Raw genomic sequence first — 20,823 nt, forward strand, 5'->3', positions numbered from 1 at the left:
GAGCTTACATATCCTGTCTCTATGAAAGAGGCGCACTGTGACATCATGGAATCTCCAGGCAACAAGGCTGTTCCTGCAAACTCCACTAGCATATGTTGGGCAGAGCTCAGCCGTGTGGAGCTGCAACATCTTAGAAACATAACCTATTCTGGCCTACATATATAAGTAAAATGATGTCACTCATCTTTGGAATATTAGAAAAAAGAAAAAGCTGAAGGAGAAAAACAGCGGTGTCACAGAACATAAGAATAGATTCACAGTTACCAAAGGGAAAGAGACAGAGAAGGATGGTTGGAAATGGAGGGGAAAGGATGTGTGGAAGAAATGGAGCATTTCAGTTAGCATATATAATGCGGGAATGGATGCACGTGGAGTGCTGTCCAACAGAGAAGACAACTAGCAATACTACAGTACATTGTTATGGTGATGGAAGTGAGCACGGGCGTTTTGGGTGAAACGAGGAACTGGGGGTCTAGGAAATACGTTACACATACAATTGCAGATTAACGGTGAACAAACAACTCAATAATAAACACATATCAATAAATCCATTGAAGCAGACAAGTTAAAAAAGGCACATCCATCCGCGGGTTTATCAGCAGTAAGCACAGTAGCCCAGGTAACTTTCCATCAGTAGATTAATGAGTAAAGAATTTGTGGTACATATTCTCAGTTGAATATTACTCAGCCATAAGATGAACAATAAATCCTAATATTTGTAAAAACTCGGAAGTGCAGGAGGGCAATATACTCATGACATAAGAGGTGGAGAAAGGCAAGGGTCAAGTGACTTGAGCCATCTGTGGAGATGTTGGAAAAAGAAAAACTGAAGGAGCAAAACATCATCCGATTCACAGAAATGAAAATTGGACTAAGAGATTCCAAAGGGAAAGGAATCCGAGATGGACAGGAGAGAATGGATGGTGGAAGTAGGGGTAAAGAAGCGTGCTATATGATTTCCATGAATACTGCAGATGGGCATTGTGGGGATGCCTGTACAAAACACGGAAGACATGTAGTGATTCTACAGTATCTTACTATGCTTACGGAGTGTGACTGCAAATGAGAATCCTGGGAGTTCTTTGTGATGGGCCGGTCCTAGCACGCATAATTTTATTCATGTACTTGTAGAATAATGAGATATAATTAAATGAACGAATGCATAAAATAAATGCAGAGTAACAGAGAAAGCAGCAGCCAGTTTAAAGGAGACGTGTGCACACCTATATTATTTACCACAATGATAACAATAGTGATGCTAAGAATCCATCAGCAAATGAAGAGTGGGATATTATTCAGATATATGACTAAAACAAACCCTGCCATTTACAACAACATGGATGGAGATACAGAGGATTACGCTCAGTGAAATAAGCGCTGGAGAGTGAGAAAATTGTCAAATGATTTCACTAACAAGCAGAGTATTAAAAAAAGAAATAAAATGAAGAAATCAAAACTGTAGAAGCCACGCTGAAGAGAAGAATGGACTAATGTTTACGAAAGGAAAGAGACTGGGCCGATTGTGTTAAAGTGGAGGGACAAGAAGGACTGGGTGTTAGAAATGGTGAATTAGAATAAGTGTAGATAGTGTTGGGCTGGGGAACGTGGAGGACTGCACGTCACAGAGAAGGACTAGTGATTCTACATTATTTTACTGCACTGGAGGATAGTGAACGCAATGGGATATCTGGGGATACATTGTTGATGGAAGTTGTAGTAAACAATATTACTCATGTAGTTGTGTATTCATGAGAAATAAAAGATAGATACACATAGAACGTATTGAAGATCATAGTTGCAGAAAGATGATAGATGATAGAGATAAATGATGACTATGATAGATGAGAGATAGCAAGAAGGTAGATTGTCAGATGATAGGTGATAGATACATAGAGGAAATGTAAATAGTATAGATAAGTAGATATAATGCAGTAGCCCAATTTAAAAAAGGTATGTGCACCCCCTTGTTTATCGCAGCACTATTCACAGTAGCGGGTCCGTCTCCATCAGAAGTTGAATGGATACAGAAGAAGTGGTATTTATAAACAATTAATTGCCTTTCACCCATAAAAAGAAATCAAATCCTCCCATTTGTGACAACATAGATGAAAGAGCGGGGTTTTATGTTCAATGAAATAAGATAGGAGGACAAGTATCAAACGATATGACCAATCTGTGCAGATAGAGAAGCCGGAAAGAACTGAAGGAGCAAAATAGTGGCAGACACACAGAGATCAAGAATGAACTACCAGTTACCAAAGAAAAAACGACTAGAGTGGACATGGGAGAATGGAGGGATAACAGTGCGAAGGGAAAGGATGCATTATAATTAGCACATGTAATGTTTTTGTGGGTGCGTGTTGAGGGCTTAACCAAACAGTGAAGACAGGCAGTGAATCTAGAGTACATTGCTCTGTTGATGGAAGTGACTGCAGTGGGGCATTGGGAAGAATTTCGAGACAGGTGGAGTCTAGAAAATCTCACGTTATACTTTTACTTACAGTTTAATAATAAGTAAATAAAGAATAAATTAATTAAAGAATCCAATAAAACCAATGAATGTGCCCAGCTAATAAAGACATATATAACCCTATGATAATCAGACTACTATTCAAAGAAACCGAGCTAATTGGACATCAATAGATTAATGGGTATAGAAGATGTGGTACATATACAGAAAGGATCGTTACTCAGCCATCAGAAGAAAACAAATCCTAGCATTTGCTGCAACATGGATGGCGCTAGAACATATTATGCTCAGTGAAATAAGTGAGGAAGAGAAGAAATGTATCAAATGATTTAACACATGCGTGGAGACGAGGAGCCAAGATAAAACTGAAGGAGCAAAATATCAGCAGATTCACAGAACACAAGTTTGGAGTAACAGTTACCAAGGGGAAGAGAGTGGCGTTGTTACATATGAAAGCAAGGAGAAGGTAGGCATAATGATTAGCATTATTAATGTGGATTGGGGGAGATGGAATCTACAGTATCTTACAATGCTCATGGACAGTGACTTCAGGGACATAACTGGTTGATCTTGGTTATAGTGTGGGTCTTGTAAAATTAATGATTCTCATGTAATTTTAGATTAATTATTACAGAATTAATAAAGGAATATATGAATAAATATAAAAAAACAAATCTATAAATATATAAACAGAATGCAGCAGCCCATGTTAAAAACGAAAATTGCACCCATATGTTTCTCACAGAAGTATTGACAATAGCCAAGCTAAATGTTCATCAGTAAATGGGACGTAGAATATTATTCAGCCATATGAAGAAAACAAATCTTAGCAATTACAAAAACATGGATGGAACTTGTGGGTATTGTTCTCAGTGAAATAAGCCACGAAGAGAAAGTCAAGTGGCAATTGATGTCACTCTACTGTGGAGAGTTAGAAAAAAAGAGAAATAGTCAAGGAACAAGACAGTGGCAGGTTCAATGAACTGAAGAGTGGACTAATGGTTACCAAGGGGAAAGTGAAAGAGGGGAATGGCTGGAAAGGGAGGAATGAGAGGTAAAATGGAGCATTACGTGTAGCACACATAAGTGGAGAGTGTGTGGGCACGAGGAAGGCAGTACAACAGCAAAGAACAGTAGAGCTACTACAGTGCATTAAGGGGCTCGTGGACAGTGACACTTATGCTGTATAACGTGTGGATTTGAAAACGGGGTTTGTCTAATTACCATAATTGCGCTAACGTAACTGTGTGGTATTGGTGCCAAAATCAAAAGAAACAAGCAGTATCTTGGATCTCTTTTCCTTTTCCGCTGAACCTGTCAAGGTGGTCAGCGCCCATCTTACCAAAGTCCAACTCCGTGCAGGGTAGCATGCTCTGAAGTGAGAACCAGCTAATCTGAGCTTACATATCCTGTCTCTATGAAAGAGGCGCACTGTGACATCATGGAATCTCCAGGCAACAAGGCTGTTCCTGCAAACTCCACTAGCATATGTTGGGCAGAGCTCAGCCGTGTGGAGCTGCAACATCTTAGAAACATAACCTATTCTGGCCTACATATATAAGTAAAATGATGTCACTCATCTTTGGAATATTAGAAAAAAGAAAAAGCTGAAGGAGAAAAACAGCGGTGTCACAGAACATAAGAATAGATTCACAGTTACCAAAGGGAAAGAGACAGAGAAGGATGGTTGGAAATGGAGGGGAAAGGATGTGTGGAAGAAATGGAGCATTTCAGTTAGCATATATAATGCGGGAATGGATGCACGTGGAGTGCTGTCCAACAGAGAAGACAACTAGCAATACTACAGTACATTGTTATGGTGATGGAAGTGACTGCACGGGCGTTTTGGGTGAAACGAGGAACTGGGGGTCTAGGAAATACGTTACACATACAATTGCAGATTAACGGTGAACAAACAACTCAATAATAAACACATATCAATAAATCCATTGAAGCAGACAAGTTAAAAAAGGCACATCCATCCACGGGTTTATCAGCAGTAAGCACAGTAGCCCAGGTAACTTTCCATCAGTAGATTAATGAGTAAAGAATTTGTGGTACATATTCTCAGTTGAATATTACTCAGCCATAAGATGACAATAAATCCTAATATTTGTAAAAACTCGGAAGGTGCAGGAGGGCAATATACTCATGACATAAGAGGTGGAGAAAGGCAAGGGTCAAGTGACTTGAGCCATCTGTGGAGATGTTGGAAAAAGAAAAACTGAAGGAGCAAAACATCATCCGATTCACAGAAATGAAAATTGGACTAAGAGATTCCAAAGGGAAAGGATCCGAGATGGACAGGAGAGAATGGATGGTGGAAGTAGGGGTAAAGAAAGCGTGCTATATGATTTCCATGAATACTGCAGATGGGCATTGTGGGGATGCCTGTACAAAACACGGAAGACATGTAGTGATTCTACAGTATCTTACTATGCTTACGGAGTGTGACTGCAAATGAGAATCCTGGAGTTCTTTGTGATGGGCCGGTCCTAGCACGCATAATTTTATTCATGTACTTGTAGAATAATGAGATATAATTAAATGAACGAATGCATAAAATAAATGCAGAGTAACAGAGAAAGCAGCAGCCAGTTTAAAGGAGACGTGTGCACACCTATATTATTTACCACAATGATAACAATAGTGATGCTAAGAATCCATCAGCAAATGAAGAGTGGGATATTATTCAGATATATGACTAAAACAAACCCTGCCATTTACAACAACATGGATGGAGATACAGAGGATTACGCTCAGTGAAATAAGCGCTGGAGAGTGAGAAAATTGTCAAATGATTTCACTAACAAGCAGAGTATTAAAAAAAGAAATAAAATGAAGAAATCAAAACTGTAGAAGCCACGCTGAAGAGAAGAATGGACTAATGTTTACGAAAGGAAAGAGACTGGGCCGATTGTGTTAAAGTGGAGGGACAAGAAGGACTGGGTGTTAGAAATGGTGAATTAGAATAAGTGTAGATAGTGTTGGGCTGGGGAACGTGGAGGACTGCACGTCACAGAGAAGACTAGTGATTCTACATTATTTTACTGCACTGGAGGATAGTGAACGCAATGGGATATCTGGGGATACATTGTTGATGGAAGTTGTAGTAAACAATATTACTCATGTAGTTGTGTATTCATGAGAAATAAAAGATAGATACACATAGAACGTATTGAAGATCATAGTTGCAGAAAGATGATAGATGATAGAGATAAATGATGACTATGATAGATGAGAGATAGCAAGAAGGTAGATTGTCAGATGATAGGTGATAGATACATAGAGGAAATGTAAGTAGTATAGATAAGTAGATATAATGCAGTAGCCCAATTTAAAAAAGGTATGTGCACCCCCTTGTTTATCGCAGCACTATTCACAGTAGCGGGTCCGTCTCCATCAGAAGTTGAATGGATACAGAAGAAGTGGTATTTATAAACAATTAATTGCCTTTCACCCATAAGAAGAAAACAAATCCTCCCATTTGTGACAACATAGATGAAAGAGCGGGGTTTTATGTTCAATGAAATAAGATAGGAGGACAAGTAACAAACGATATGACCAGTCTGTGAAGATAGAGAAGCCGGAAAGAACTGAAGGAGCAAAATAGTGTCAGACACACGGAGATCAAGAATGAACTACCAGTTACCAAAGAAAAAACGACTAGGGTGGACATGGGAGAATGGAGGGATAACAGTGGGAAGGGAAAGGATGCATTATAATTAGCACATGTAATGTTTTTGTGGGTGCGTGGTGAGGGCTTAACCAAACAGTGAAGACAGGCAGTGAATCTAGAGTACATTGCTCTGTTGATGGAAGTGACTGCAGTGGGGCATTGGGAAGAATTTCGAGACAGGTGGAGTCTAGAAAATCTCACGTTATACTTTTACTTACAGTTTAATAATAAGTAAATAAAGAATAAATTAATTAAAGAATCCAATAAAACCAATGAATGTGCCCAGCTAATAAAGACATATATAACCCTATGATAATCAGACTACTATTCAAAGAAACCGAGCTAATTGGACATCAATAGATTAATGGGTATAGAAGATGTGGTACATATACAGAAAGGATCGTTACTCAGCCATCAGAAGAAAACAAATCCTAGCATTTGCTGCAACATGGATGGCGCTAGAACATATTATGCTCAGTGAAATAAGTGAGGAAGAGAAGAAATGTATCAAATGATTTAACACATGCGTGGAGACGAAGAGCCAAGATAAAACTGAAGGAGCAAAATATCAGCAGATTCACAGAACACAAGTTTGGAGTAACAGTTACCAAGGGGAAGAGAGTGGCGTTGTTACATATGAAAGCAAGGAGAAGGTAGGCATAATGATTAGCATTATTAATGTGGATTGGGGGAGATGGAATCTACAGTATCTTACAATGCTCATGGACAGTGACTTCAGGGACATAACTGGTTGATCTTGGTTATAGTGTGGGTCTTGTAAAATTAATGATTCTCATGTAATTTTAGATTAATTATTACAGAATTAATAAAGGAATATATGAATAAATATAAAAAAACAAATCTATAAATATATAAACAGAATGCAGCAGCCCATGTTAAAAACGAAAATTGCACCCATATGTTTCTCACAGAAGTATTGACAATAGCCAAGCTAAATGTTCATCAGTAAATGGGACGTAGAATATTATTCAGCCATATGAAGAAAACAAATCTTAGCAATTACAAAAACATGGATGGAACTTGTGGGTATTGTTCTCAGTGAAATAAGCCACGAAGAGAAAGTCAAGTGGCAATTGATGTCACTCTACTGTGGAGAGTTAGAAAAAAAGAGAAATAGTCAAGGAACAAGACAGTGGCAGGTTCAATGAACTGAAGAGTGGACTAATGGTTACCAAGGGGAAAGTGAAAGAGGGGAATGGCTGGAAAGGGAGGAATGAGAGGTAAAATGGAGCATTACGTGTAGCACACATAAGTGGAGAGTGTGTGGGCACGAGGAAGGCAGTACAACAGCAAAGAACAGTAGAGCTACTACAGTGCATTAAGGGGCTCGTGGACAGTGACACTTATGCTGTATAACGTGTGGATTTGAAAACGGGGTTTGTCTAATTACCATAATTGCGCTAACGTAACTGTGTGGTATTGGTGCCAAAATCAAAAGAAACAAGCAGTATCTTGGATCTCTTTTCCTTTTCCGCTGAACCTGTCAAGGTGGTCAGCGCCCATCTTACCAAAGTCCAACTCCGTGCAGGGTAGCATGCTCTGAAGTGAGAACCAGCTAATCTGAGCTTACATATCCTGTCTCTATGAAAGAGGCGCACTGTGACATCATGGAATCTCCAGGCAACAAGGCTGTTCCTGCAAACTCCACTAGCATATGTTGGGCAGAGCTCAGCCGTGTGGAGCTGCAACATCTTAGAAACATAACCTATTCTGGCCTACATATATAAGTAAAATGATGTCACTCATCTTTGGAATATTAGAAAAAAGAAAAAGCTGAAGGAGAAAAACAGCGGTGTCACAGAACATAAGAATAGATTCACAGTTACCAAAGGGAAAGAGACAGAGAAGGATGGTTGGAAATGGAGGGGAAAGGATGTGTGGAAGAAATGGAGCATTTCAGTTAGCATATATAATGTGGGAATGGATGCACGTGGAGTGCTGTCCAACAGAGAAGACAACTAGCAATACTACAGTACATTGTTATGGTGATGGAAGTGACTGCACGGGCGTTTTGGGTGAAACGAGGAACTGGGGGTCTAGGAAATACGTTACACATACAATTGCAGATTAACGGTGAACAAACAACTCAATAATAAACACATATCAATAAATCCATTGAAGCAGACAAGTTAAAAAAGGCACATCCATCCGCGGGTTTATCAGCAGTAAGCACAGTAGCCCAGGTAACTTTCCATCAGTAGATTAATGAGTAAAGAATTTGTGGTACATATTCTCAGTTGAATATTACTCAGCCATAAGATGACAATAAATCCTAATATTTGTAAAAACTCGGAAGGTGCAGGAGGGCAATATACTCATGACATAAGAGGTGGAGAAAGGCAAGGGTCAAGTGACTTGAGCCATCTGTGGAGATGTTGGAAAAAGAAAAACTGAAGGAGCAAAACATCATCCGATTCACAGAAATGAAAATTGGACTAAGAGATTCCAAAGGGAAAGGATCCGAGATGGACAGGAGAGAATGGATGGTGGAAGTAGGGGTAAAGAAAGCGTGCTATATGATTTCCATGAATACTGCAGATGGGCATTGTGGGGATGCCTGTACAAAACACGGAAGACATGTAGTGATTCTACAGTATCTTACTATGCTTACGGAGTGTGACTGCAAATGAGAATCCTGGAGTTCTTTGTGATGGGCCGGTCCTAGCACGCATAATTTTATTCATGTACTTGTAGAATAATGAGATATAATTAAATGAACGAATGCATAAAATAAATGCAGAGTAACAGAGAAAGCAGCAGCCAGTTTAAAGGAGACGTGTGCACACCTATATTATTTACCACAATGATAACAATAGTGATGCTAAGAATCCATCAGCAAATGAAGAGTGGGATATTATTCAGATATATGACTAAAACAAACCCTGCCATTTACAACAACATGGATGGAGATACAGAGGATTACGCTCAGTGAAATAAGCGCTGGAGAGTGAGAAAATTGTCAAATGATTTCACTAACAAGCAGAGTATTAAAAAAAGAAATAAAATGAAGAAATCAAAACTGTAGAAGCCACGCTGAAGAGAAGAATGGACTAATGTTTACGAAAGGAAAGAGACTGGGCCGATTGTGTTAAAGTGGAGGGACAAGAAGGACTGGGTGTTAGAAATGGTGAATTAGAATAAGTGTAGATAGTGTTGGGCTGGGGAACGTGGAGGACTGCACGTCACAGAGAAGACTAGTGATTCTACATTATTTTACTGCACTGGAGGATAGTGAACGCAATGGGATATCTGGGGATACATTGTTGATGGAAGTTGTAGTAAACAATATTACTCATGTAGTTGTGTATTCATGAGAAATAAAAGATAGATACACATAGAACGTATTGAAGATCATAGTTGCAGAAAGATGATAGATGATAGAGATAAATGATGACTATGATAGATGAGAGATAGCAAGAAGGTAGATTGTCAGATGATAGGTGATAGATACATAGAGGAAATGTAAATAGTATAGATAAGTAGATATAATGCAGTAGCCCAATTTAAAAAAGGTATGTGCACCCCCTTGTTTATCGCAGCACTATTCACAGTAGCGGGTCCGTCTCCATCAGAAGTTGAATGGATACAGAAGAAGTGGTATTTATAAACAATTAATTGCCTTTCACCCATAAAAAGAAATCAAATCCTCCCATTTGTGACAACATAGATGAAAGAGCGGGGTTTTATGTTCAATGAAATAAGATAGGAGGACAAGTATCAAACGATATGACCAATCTGTGCAGATAGAGAAGCCGGAAAGAACTGAAGGAGCAAAATAGTGGCAGACACACAGAGATCAAGAATGAACTACCAGTTACCAAAGAAAAAACGACTAGAGTGGACATGGGAGAATGGAGGGATAACAGTGCGAAGGGAAAGGATGCATTATAATTAGCACATGTAATGTTTTTGTGGGTGCGTGTTGAGGGCTTAACCAAACAGTGAAGACAGGCAGTGAATCTAGAGTACATTGCTCTGTTGATGGAAGTGACTGCAGTGGGGCATTGGGAAGAATTTCGAGACAGGTGGAGTCTAGAAAATCTCACGTTATACTTTTACTTACAGTTTAATAATAAGTAAATAAAGAATAAATTAATTAAAGAATCCAATAAAACCAATGAATGTGCCCAGCTAATAAAGACATATATAACCCTATGATAATCAGACTACTATTCAAAGAAACCGAGCTAATTGGACATCAATAGATTAATGGGTATAGAAGATGTGGTACATATACAGAAAGGATCGTTACTCAGCCATCAGAAGAAAACAAATCCTAGCATTTGCTGCAACATGGATGGCGCTAGAACATATTATGCTCAGTGAAATAAGTGAGGAAGAGAAGAAATGTATCAAATGATTTAACACATGCGTGGAGACGAAGAGCCAAGATAAAACTGAAGGAGCAAAATATCAGCAGATTCACAGAACACAAGTTTGGAGTAACAGTTACCAAGGGGAAGAGAGTGGCGTTGTTACATATGAAAGCAAGGAGAAGGTAGGCATAATGATTAGCATTATTAATGTGGATTGGGGGAGATGGAATCTACAGTATCTTACAATGCTCATGGACAGTGACTTCAGGGACATAACTGGTTGATCTTGGTTATAGTGTGGGTCTTGTAAAATTAATGATTCTCATGTAATTTTAGATTAATTATTACAGAATTAATAAAGGAATATATGAATAAATATAAAAAAACAAATCTATAAATATATAAACAGAATGCAGCAGCCCATGTTAAAAACGAAAATTGCACCCATATGTTTCTCACAGAAGTATTGACAATAGCCAAGCTAAATGTTCATCAGTAAATGGGACGTAGAATATTATTCAGCCATATGAAGAAAACAAATCTTAGCAATTACAAAAACATGGATGGAACTTGTGGGTATTGTTCTCAGTGAAATAAGCCACGAAGAGAAAGTCAAGTGGCAATTGATGTCACTCTACTGTGGAGAGTTAGAAAAAAAGAGAAATAGTCAAGGAACAAGACAGTGGCAGGTTCAATGAACTGAAGAGTGGACTAATGGTTACCAAGGGGAAAGTGAAAGAGGGGAATGGCTGGAAAGGGAGGAATGAGAGGTAAAATGGAGCATTACGTGTAGCACACATAAGTGGAGAGTGTGTGGGCACGAGGAAGGCAGTACAACAGCAAAGAACAGTAGAGCTACTACAGTGCATTAAGGGGCTCGTGGACAGTGACACTTATGCTGTATAACGTGTGGATTTGAAAACGGGGTTTGTCTAATTACCATAATTGCGCTAACGTAACTGTGTGGTATTGGTGCCAAAATCAAAAGAAACAAGCAGTATCTTGGATCTCTTTTCCTTTTCCGCTGAACCTGTCAAGGTGGTCAGCGCCCATCTTACCAAAGTCCAACTCCGTGCAGGGTAGCATGCTCTGAAGTGAGAACCAGCTAATCTGAGCTTACATATCCTGTCTCTATGAAAGAGGCGCACTGTGACATCATGGAATCTCCAGGCAACAAGGCTGTTCCTGCAAACTCCACTAGCATATGTTGGGCAGAGCTCAGCCGTGTGGAGCTGCAACATCTTAGAAACATAACCTATTCTGGCCTACATATATAAGTAAAATGATGTCACTCATCTTTGGAATATTAGAAAAAAGAAAAAGCTGAAGGAGAAAAACAGCGGTGTCACAGAACATAAGAATAGATTCACAGTTACCAAAGGGAAAGAGACAGAGAAGGATGGTTGGAAATGGAGGGGAAAGGATGTGTGGAAGAAATGGAGCATTTCAGTTAGCATATATAATGCGGGAATGGATGCACGTGGAGTGCTGTCCAACAGAGAAGACAACTAGCAATACTACAGTACATTGTTATGGTGATGGAAGTGACTGCACGGGCGTTTTGGGTGAAACGAGGAACTGGGGGTCTAGGAAATACGTTACACATACAATTGCAGATTAACGGTGAACAAACAACTCAATAATAAACACATATCAATAAATCCATTGAAGCAGACAAGTTAAAAAAGGCACATCCATCCACGGGTTTATCAGCAGTAAGCACAGTAGCCCAGGTAACTTTCCATCAGTAGATTAATGAGTAAAGAATTTGTGGTACATATTCTCAGTTGAATATTACTCAGCCATAAGATGACAATAAATCCTAATATTTGTAAAAACTCGGAAGGTGCAGGAGGGCAATATACTCATGACATAAGAGGTGGAGAAAGGCAAGGGTCAAGTGACTTGAGCCATCTGTGGAGATGTTGGAAAAAGAAAAACTGAAGGAGCAAAACATCATCCGATTCACAGAAATGAAAATTGGACTAAGAGATTCCAAAGGGAAAGGATCCGAGATGGACAGGAGAGAATGGATGGTGGAAGTAGGGGTAAAGAAAGCGTGCTATATGATTTCCATGAATACTGCAGATGGGCATTGTGGGGATGCCTGTACAAAACACGGAAGACATGTAGTGATTCTACAGTATCTTACTATGCTTACGGAGTGTGACTGCAAATGAGAATCCTGGAGTTCTTTGTGATGGGCCGGTCCTAGCACGCATAATTTTATTCATGTACTTGTAGAATAATGAGATATAATTAAATGAACGAATGCATAAAATAAATGCAGAGTAACAGAGAAAGCAGCAGCCAGTTTAAAGGAGACGTGTGCACACCTATATTATTTACCACAATGATAACAATAGTGATGCTAAGAATCCATCAGCAAATGAAGAGTGGGATATTATTCAGATATATGACTAAAACAAACCCTGCCATTTACAACAACATGGATGGAGATACAGAGGATTACGCTCAGTGAAATAAGCGCTGGAGAGTGAGAAAATTGTCAAATGATTTCACTAACAAGCAGAGTATTAAAAAAAGAAATAAAATGAAGAAATCAAAACTGTAGAAGCCACGCTGAAGAGAAGAATGGACTAATGTTTACGAAAGGAAAGAGACTGGGCCGATTGTGTTAAAGTGGAGGGACAAGAAGGACTGGGGGTTAGAAATGGTGAATTAGAATAAGTGTAGATAGTGTTGGGCTGGGGAACGTGGAGGACTGCACGTCACAGAGAAGACTAGTGATTCTACATTATTTTACTGCACTGGAGGATAGTGAACGCAATGGGATATCTGGGGATACATTGTTGATGGAAGTTGTAGTAAACAATATTACTCATGTAGTTGTGTATTCATGAGAAATAAAAGATAGATACACATAGAACGTATTGAAGATCATAGTTGCAGAAAGATGATAGATGATAGAGATAAATGATGACTATGATAGATGAGAGATAGCAAGAAGGTAGATTGTCAGATGATAGGTGATAGATACATAGAGGAAATGTAAGTAGTATAGATAAGTAGATATAATGCAGTAGCCCAATTTAAAAAAGGTATGTGCACCCCCTTGTTTATCGCAGCACTATTCACAGTAGCGGGTCCGTCTCCATCAGAAGTTGAATGGATACAGAAGAAGTGGTATTTATAAACAATTAATTGCCTTTCACCCATAAGAAGAAAACAAATCCTCCCATTTGTGACAACATAGATGAAAGAGCGGGGTTTTATGTTCAATGAAATAAGATAGGAGGACAAGTAACAAACGATATGACCAGTCTGTGAAGATAGAGAAGCCGGAAAGAACTGAAGGAGCAAAATAGTGTCAGACACACGGAGATCAAGAATGAACTACCAGTTACCAAAGAAAAAACGACTAGGGTGGACATGGGAGAATGGAGGGATAACAGTGGGAAGGGAAAGGATGCATTATAATTAGCACATGTAATGTTTTTGTGGGTGCGTGGTGAGGGCTTAACCAAACAGTGAAGACAGGCAGTGAATCTAGAGTACATTGCTCTGTTGATGGAAGTGACTGCAGTGGGGCATTGGGAAGAATTTCGAGACAGGTGGAGTCTAGAAAATCTCACGTTATACTTTTACTTACAGTTTAATAATAAGTAAATAAAGAATAAATTAATTAAAGAATCCAATAAAACCAATGAATGTGCCCAGCTAATAAAGACATATATAACCCTATGATAATCAGACTACTATTCAAAGAAACCGAGCTAATTGGACATCAATAGATTAATGGGTATAGAAGATGTGGTACATATACAGAAAGGATCGTTACTCAGCCATCAGAAGAAAACAAATCCTAGCATTTGCTGCAACATGGATGGCGCTAGAACATATTATGCTCAGTGAAATAAGTGAGGAAGAGAAGAAATGTATCAAATGATTTAACACATGCGTGGAGACGAAGAGCCAAGATAAAACTGAAGGAGCAAAATATCAGCAGATTCACAGAACACAAGTTTGGAGTAACAGTTACCAAGGGGAAGAGAGTGGCGTTGTTACATATGAAAGCAAGGAGAAGGTAGGCATAATGATTAGCATTATTAATGTGGATTGGGGGAGATGGAATCTACAGTATCTTACAATGCTCATGGACAGTGACTTCAGGGACATAACTGGTTGATCTTGGTTATAGTGTGGGTCTTGTAAAATTAATGATTCTCATGTAATTTTAGATTAATTATTACAGAATTAATAAAGGAATATATGAATAAATATAAAAAAACAAATCTATAAATATATAAACAGAATGCAGCAGCCCATGTTAAAAACGAAAATTGCACCCATATGTTTCTCACAGAAGTATTGACAATAGCCAAGCTAAATGTTCATCAGTAAATGGGACGTAGAATATTATTCAGCCATATGAAGAAAACAAATCTTAGCAATTACAAAAACATGGATGGAACTTGTGGGTATTGTTCTCAGTGAAATAAGCCACGAAGAGAAAGTCAAGTGGCAATTGATGTCACTCTACTGTGGAGAGTTAGAAAAAAAGAGAAATAGTCAAGGAACAAGACAGTGGCAGGTTCAATGAACTGAAGAGTGGACTAATGGTTACCAAGGGGAAAGTGAAAGAGGGGAATGGCTGGAAAGGGAGGAATGAGAGGTAAAATGGAGCATTACGTGTAGCACACATAAGTGGAGAGTGTGTGGGCACGAGGAAGGCAGTACAACAGCAAAGAACAGTAGAGCTACTACAGTGCATTAAGGGGCTCGTGGACAGTGACACTTATGCTGTATAACGTGTGGATTTGAAAACGGGGTTTGTCTAATTACCATAATTGCGCTAACGTAACTGTGTGGTATTGGTGCCAAAATCAAAAGAAACAAGCAGTATCTTGGATCTCTTTTCCTTTTCCGCTGAACCTGTCAAGGTGGTCAGCGCCCATCTTACCAAAGTCCAACTCCGTGCAGGGTAGCATGCTCTGAAGTGAGAACCAGCTAATCTGAGCTTACATATCCTGTCTCTATGAAAGAGGCGCACTGTGACATCATGGAATCTCCAGGCAACAAGGCTGTTCCTGCAAACTCCACTAGCATATGTTGGGCAGAGCTCAGCCGTGTGGAGCTGCAACATCTTAGAAACATAACCTATTCTGGCCTACATATATAAGTAAAATGATGTCACTCATCTTTGGAATATTAGAAAAAAGAAAAAGCTGAAGGAGAAAAACAGCGGTGTCACAGAACATAAGAATAGATTCACAGTTACCAAAGGGAAAGAGACAGAGAAGGATGGTTGGAAATGGAGGGGAAAGGATGTGTGGAAGAAATGGAGCATTTCAGTTAGCATATATAATGTGGGAATGGATGCACGTGGAGTGCTGTCCAACAGAGAAGACAACTAGCAATACTACAGTACATTGTTATGGTGATGGAAGTGACTGCACGGGCGTTTTGGGTGAAACGAGGAACTGGGGGTCTAGGAAATACGTTACACATACAATTGCAGATTAACGGTGAACAAACAACTCAATAATAAACACATATCAATAAATCCATTGAAGCAGACAAGTTAAAAAAGGCACATCCATCCGCGGGTTTATCAGCAGTAAGCACAGTAGCCCAGGTAACTTTCCATCAGTAGATTAATGAGTAAAGAATTTGTGGTACATATTCTCAGTTGAATATTACTCAGCCATAAGATGACAATAAATCCTAATATTTGTAAAAACTCGGAAGGTGCAGGAGGGCAATATACTCATGACATAAGAGGTGGAGAAAGGCAAGGGTCAAGTGACTTGAGCCATCTGTGGAGATGTTGGAAAAAGAAAAACTGAAGGAGCAAAACATCATCCGATTCACAGAAATGAAAATTGGACTAAGAGATTCCAAAGGGAAAGGATCCGAGATGGACAGGAGAGAATGGATGGTGGAAGTAGGGGTAAAGAAAGCGTGCTATATGATTTCCATGAATACTGCAGATGGGCATTGTGGGGATGCCTGTACAAAACACGGAAGACATGTAGTGATTCTACAGTATCTTACTATGCTTACGGAGTGTGACTGCAAATGAGAATCCTGGAGTTCTTTGTGATGGGCCGGTCCTAGCACGCATAATTTTATTCATGTACTTGTAGAATAATGAGATATAATTAAATGAACGAATGCATAAAATAAATGCAGAGTAACAGAGAAAGCAGCAGCCAGTTTAAAGGAGACGTGTGCACACCTATATTATTTACCACAATGATAACAATAGTGATGCTAAGAATCCATCAGCAAATGAAGAGTGGGATATTATTCAGATATATGACTAAAACAAACCCTGCCATTTACAACAACATGGATGGAGATACAGAGGATTACGCTCAGTGAAATAAGCGCTGGAGAGTGAGAAAATTGTCAAATGATTTCACTAACAAGCAGAGTATTAAAAAAAGAAATAAAATGAAGAAATCAAAACTGTAGAAGCCACGCTGAAGAGAAGAATGGACTAATGTTTACGAAAGGAAAGAGACTGGGCCGATTGTGTTAAAGTGGAGGGACAAGAAGGACTGGGTGTTAGAAATGGTGAATTAGAATAAGTGTAGATAGTGTTGGGCTGGGGAACGTGGAGGACTGCACGTCACAGAGAAGACTAGTGATTCTACATTATTTTACTGCACTGGAGGATAGTGAACGCAATGGGATATCTGGGGATACATTGTTGATGGAAGTTGTAGTAAACAATATTACTCATGTAGTTGTGTATTCATGAGAAATAAAAGATAGATACACATAGAACGTATTGAAGATCATAGTTGCAGAAAGATGATAGATGATAGAGATAAATGATGACTATGATAGATGAGAGATAGCAAGAAGGTAGATTGTCAGATGATAGGTGATAGATACATAGAGGAAATGTAAATAGTATAGATAAGTAGATATAATGCAGTAGCCCAATTTAAAAAAGGTATGTGCACCCCCTTGTTTATCGCAGCACTATTCACAGTAGCGGGTCCGTCTCCATCAGAAGTTGAATGGATACAGAAGAAGTGGTATTTATAAACAATTAATTGCCTTTCACCCATAAAAAGAAATCAAATCCTCCCATTTGTGACAACATAGATGAAAGAGCGGGGTTTTATGTTCAATGAAATAAGATAGGAGGACAAGTATCAAACGATATGACCAATCTGTGCAGATAGAGAAGCCGGAAAGAACTGAAGGAGCAAAATAGTGGCAGACACACAGAGATCAAGAATGAACTACCAGTTACCAAAGAAAAAACGACTAGAGTGGACATGGGAGAATGGAGGGATAACAGTGCGAAGGGAAAGGATGCATTATAATTAGCACATGTAATGTTTTTGTGGGTGCGTGTTGAGGGCTTAACCAAACAGTGAAGACAGGCAGTGAATCTAGAGTACATTGCTCTGTTGATGGAAGTGACTGCAGTGGGGCATTGGGAAGAATTTCGAGACAGGTGGAGTCTAGAAAATCTCACGTTATACTTTTACTTACAGTTTAATAATAAGTAAATAAAGAATAAATTAATTAAAGAATCCAATAAAACCAATGAATGTGCCCAGCTAATAAAGACATATATAACCCTATGATAATCAGACTACTATTCAAAGAAACCGAGCTAATTGGACATCAATAGATTAATGGGTATAGAAGATGTGGTACATATACAGAAAGGATCGTTACTCAGCCATCAGAAGAAAACAAATCCTAGCATTTGCTGCAACATGGATGGCGCTAGAACATATTATGCTCAGTGAAATAAGTGAGGAAGAGAAGAAATGTATCAAATGATTTAACACATGCGTGGAGACGAAGAGCCAAGATAAAACTGAAGGAGCAAAATATCAGCAGATTCACAGAACACAAGTTTGGAGTAACAGTTACCAAGGGGAAGAGAGTGGCGTTGTTACATATGAAAGCAAGGAGAAGGTAGGCATAATGATTAGCATTATTAATGTGGATTGGGGGAGATGGAATCTACAGTATCTTACAATGCTCATGGACAGTGACTTCAGGGACATAACTGGTTGATCTTGGTTATAGTGTGGGTCTTGTAAAATTAATGATTCTCATGTAATTTTAGATTAATTATTACAGAATTAATAAAGGAATATATGAATAAATATAAAAAAACAAATCTATAAATATATAAACAGAATGCAGCAGCCCATGTTAAAAACGAAAATTGCACCCATATGTTTCTCACAGAAGTATTGACAATAGCCAAGCTAAATGTTCATCAGTAAATGGGACGTAGAATATTATTCAGCCATATGAAGAAAACAAATCTTAGCAATTACAAAAACATGGATGGAACTTGTGGGTATTGTTCTCAGTGAAATAAGCCACGAAGAGAAAGTCAAGTGGCAATTGATGTCACTCTACTGTGGAGAGTTAGAAAAAAAGAGAAATAGTCAAGGAACAAGACAGTGGCAGGTTCAATGAACTGAAGAGTGGACTAATGGTTACCAAGGGGAAAGTGAAAGAGGGGAATGGCTGGAAAGGGAGGAATGAGAGGTAAAATGGAGCATTACGTGTAGCACACATAAGTGGAGAGTGTGTGGGCACGAGGAAGGCAGTACAACAGCAAAGAACAGTAGAGCTACTACAGTGCATTAAGGGGCTCGTGGACAGTGACACTTATGCTGTATAACGTGTGGATTTGAAAACGGGGTTTGTCTAATTACCATAATTGCGCTAACGTAACTGTGTGGTATTGGTGCCAAAATCAAAAGAAACAAGCAGTATCTTGGATCTCTTTTCCTTTTCCGCTGAACCTGTCAAGGTGGTCAGCGCCCATCTTACCAAAGTCCAACTCCGTGCAGGGTAGCATGCTCTGAAGTGAGAACCAGCTAATCTGAGCTTACATATCCTGTCTCTATGAAAGAGGCGCACTGTGACATCATGGAATCTCCAGGCAACAAGGCTGTTCCTGCAAACTCCACTAGCATATGTTGGGCAGAGCTCAGCCGTGTGGAGCTGCAACATCTTAGAAACATAACCTATTCTGGCCTACATATATAAGTAAAATGATGTCACTCATCTTTGGAATATTAGAAAAAAGAAAAAGCTGAAGGAGAAAAACAGCGGTGTCACAGAACATAAGAATAGATTCACAGTTACCAAAGGGAAAGAGACAGAGAAGGATGGTTGGAAATGGAGGGGAAAGGATGTGTGGAAGAAATGGAGCATTTCAGTTAGCATATATAATGCGGGAATGGATGCACGTGGAGTGCTGTCCAACAGAGAAGACAACTAGCAATACTACAGTACATTGTTATGGTGATGGAAGTGACTGCACGGGCGTTTTGGGTGAAACGAGGAACTGGGGGTCTAGGAAATACGTTACACATACAATTGCAGATTAACGGTGAACAAACAACTCAATAATAAACACATATCAATAAATCCATTGAAGCAGACAAGTTAAAAAAGGCACATCCATCCACGGGTTTATCAGCAGTAAGCACAGTAGCCCAGGTAACTTTCCATCAGTAGATTAATGAGTAAAGAATTTGTGGTACATATTCTCAGTTGAATATTACTCAGCCATAAGATGACAATAAATCCTAATATTTGTAAAAACTCGGAAGGTGCAGGAGGGCAATATACTCATGACATAAGAGGTGGAGAAAGGCAAGGGTCAAGTGACTTGAGCCATCTGTGGAGATGTTGGAAAAAGAAAAACTGAAGGAGCAAAACATCATCCGATTCACAGAAATGAAAATTGGACTAAGAGATTCCAAAGGGAAAGGATCCGAGATGGACAGGAGAGAATGGATGGTGGAAGTAGGGGTAAAGAAAGCGTGCTATATGATTTCCATGAATACTGCAGATGGGCATTGTGGGGATGCCTGTACAAAACACGGAAGACATGTAGTGATTCTACAGTATCTTACTATGCTTACGGAGTGTGACTGCAAATGAGAATCCTGGAGTTCTTTGTGATGGGCCGGTCCTAGCACGCATAATTTTATTCATGTACTTGTAGAATAATGAGATATAATTAAATGAACGAATGCATAAAATAAATGCAGAGTAACAGAGAAAGCAGCAGCCAGTTTAAAGGAGACGTGTGCACACCTATATTATTTACCACAATGATAACAATAGTGATGCTAAGAATCCATCAGCAAATGAAGAGTGGGATATTATTCAGATATATGACTAAAACAAACCCTGCCATTTACAACAACATGGATGGAGATACAGAGGATTACGCTCAGTGAAATAAGCGCTGGAGAGTGAGAAAATTGTCAAATGATTTCACTAACAAGCAGAGTATTAAAAAAAGAAATAAAATGAAGAAATCAAAACTGTAGAAGCCACGCTGAAGAGAAGAATGGACTAAT

Source organism: Manis pentadactyla, chromosome Y, assembly GCF_030020395.1.
Source record: "Manis pentadactyla isolate mManPen7 chromosome Y, mManPen7.hap1, whole genome shotgun sequence".
NCBI classification, from domain to species: Eukaryota; Metazoa; Chordata; class Mammalia; order Pholidota; family Manidae; genus Manis; species Manis pentadactyla.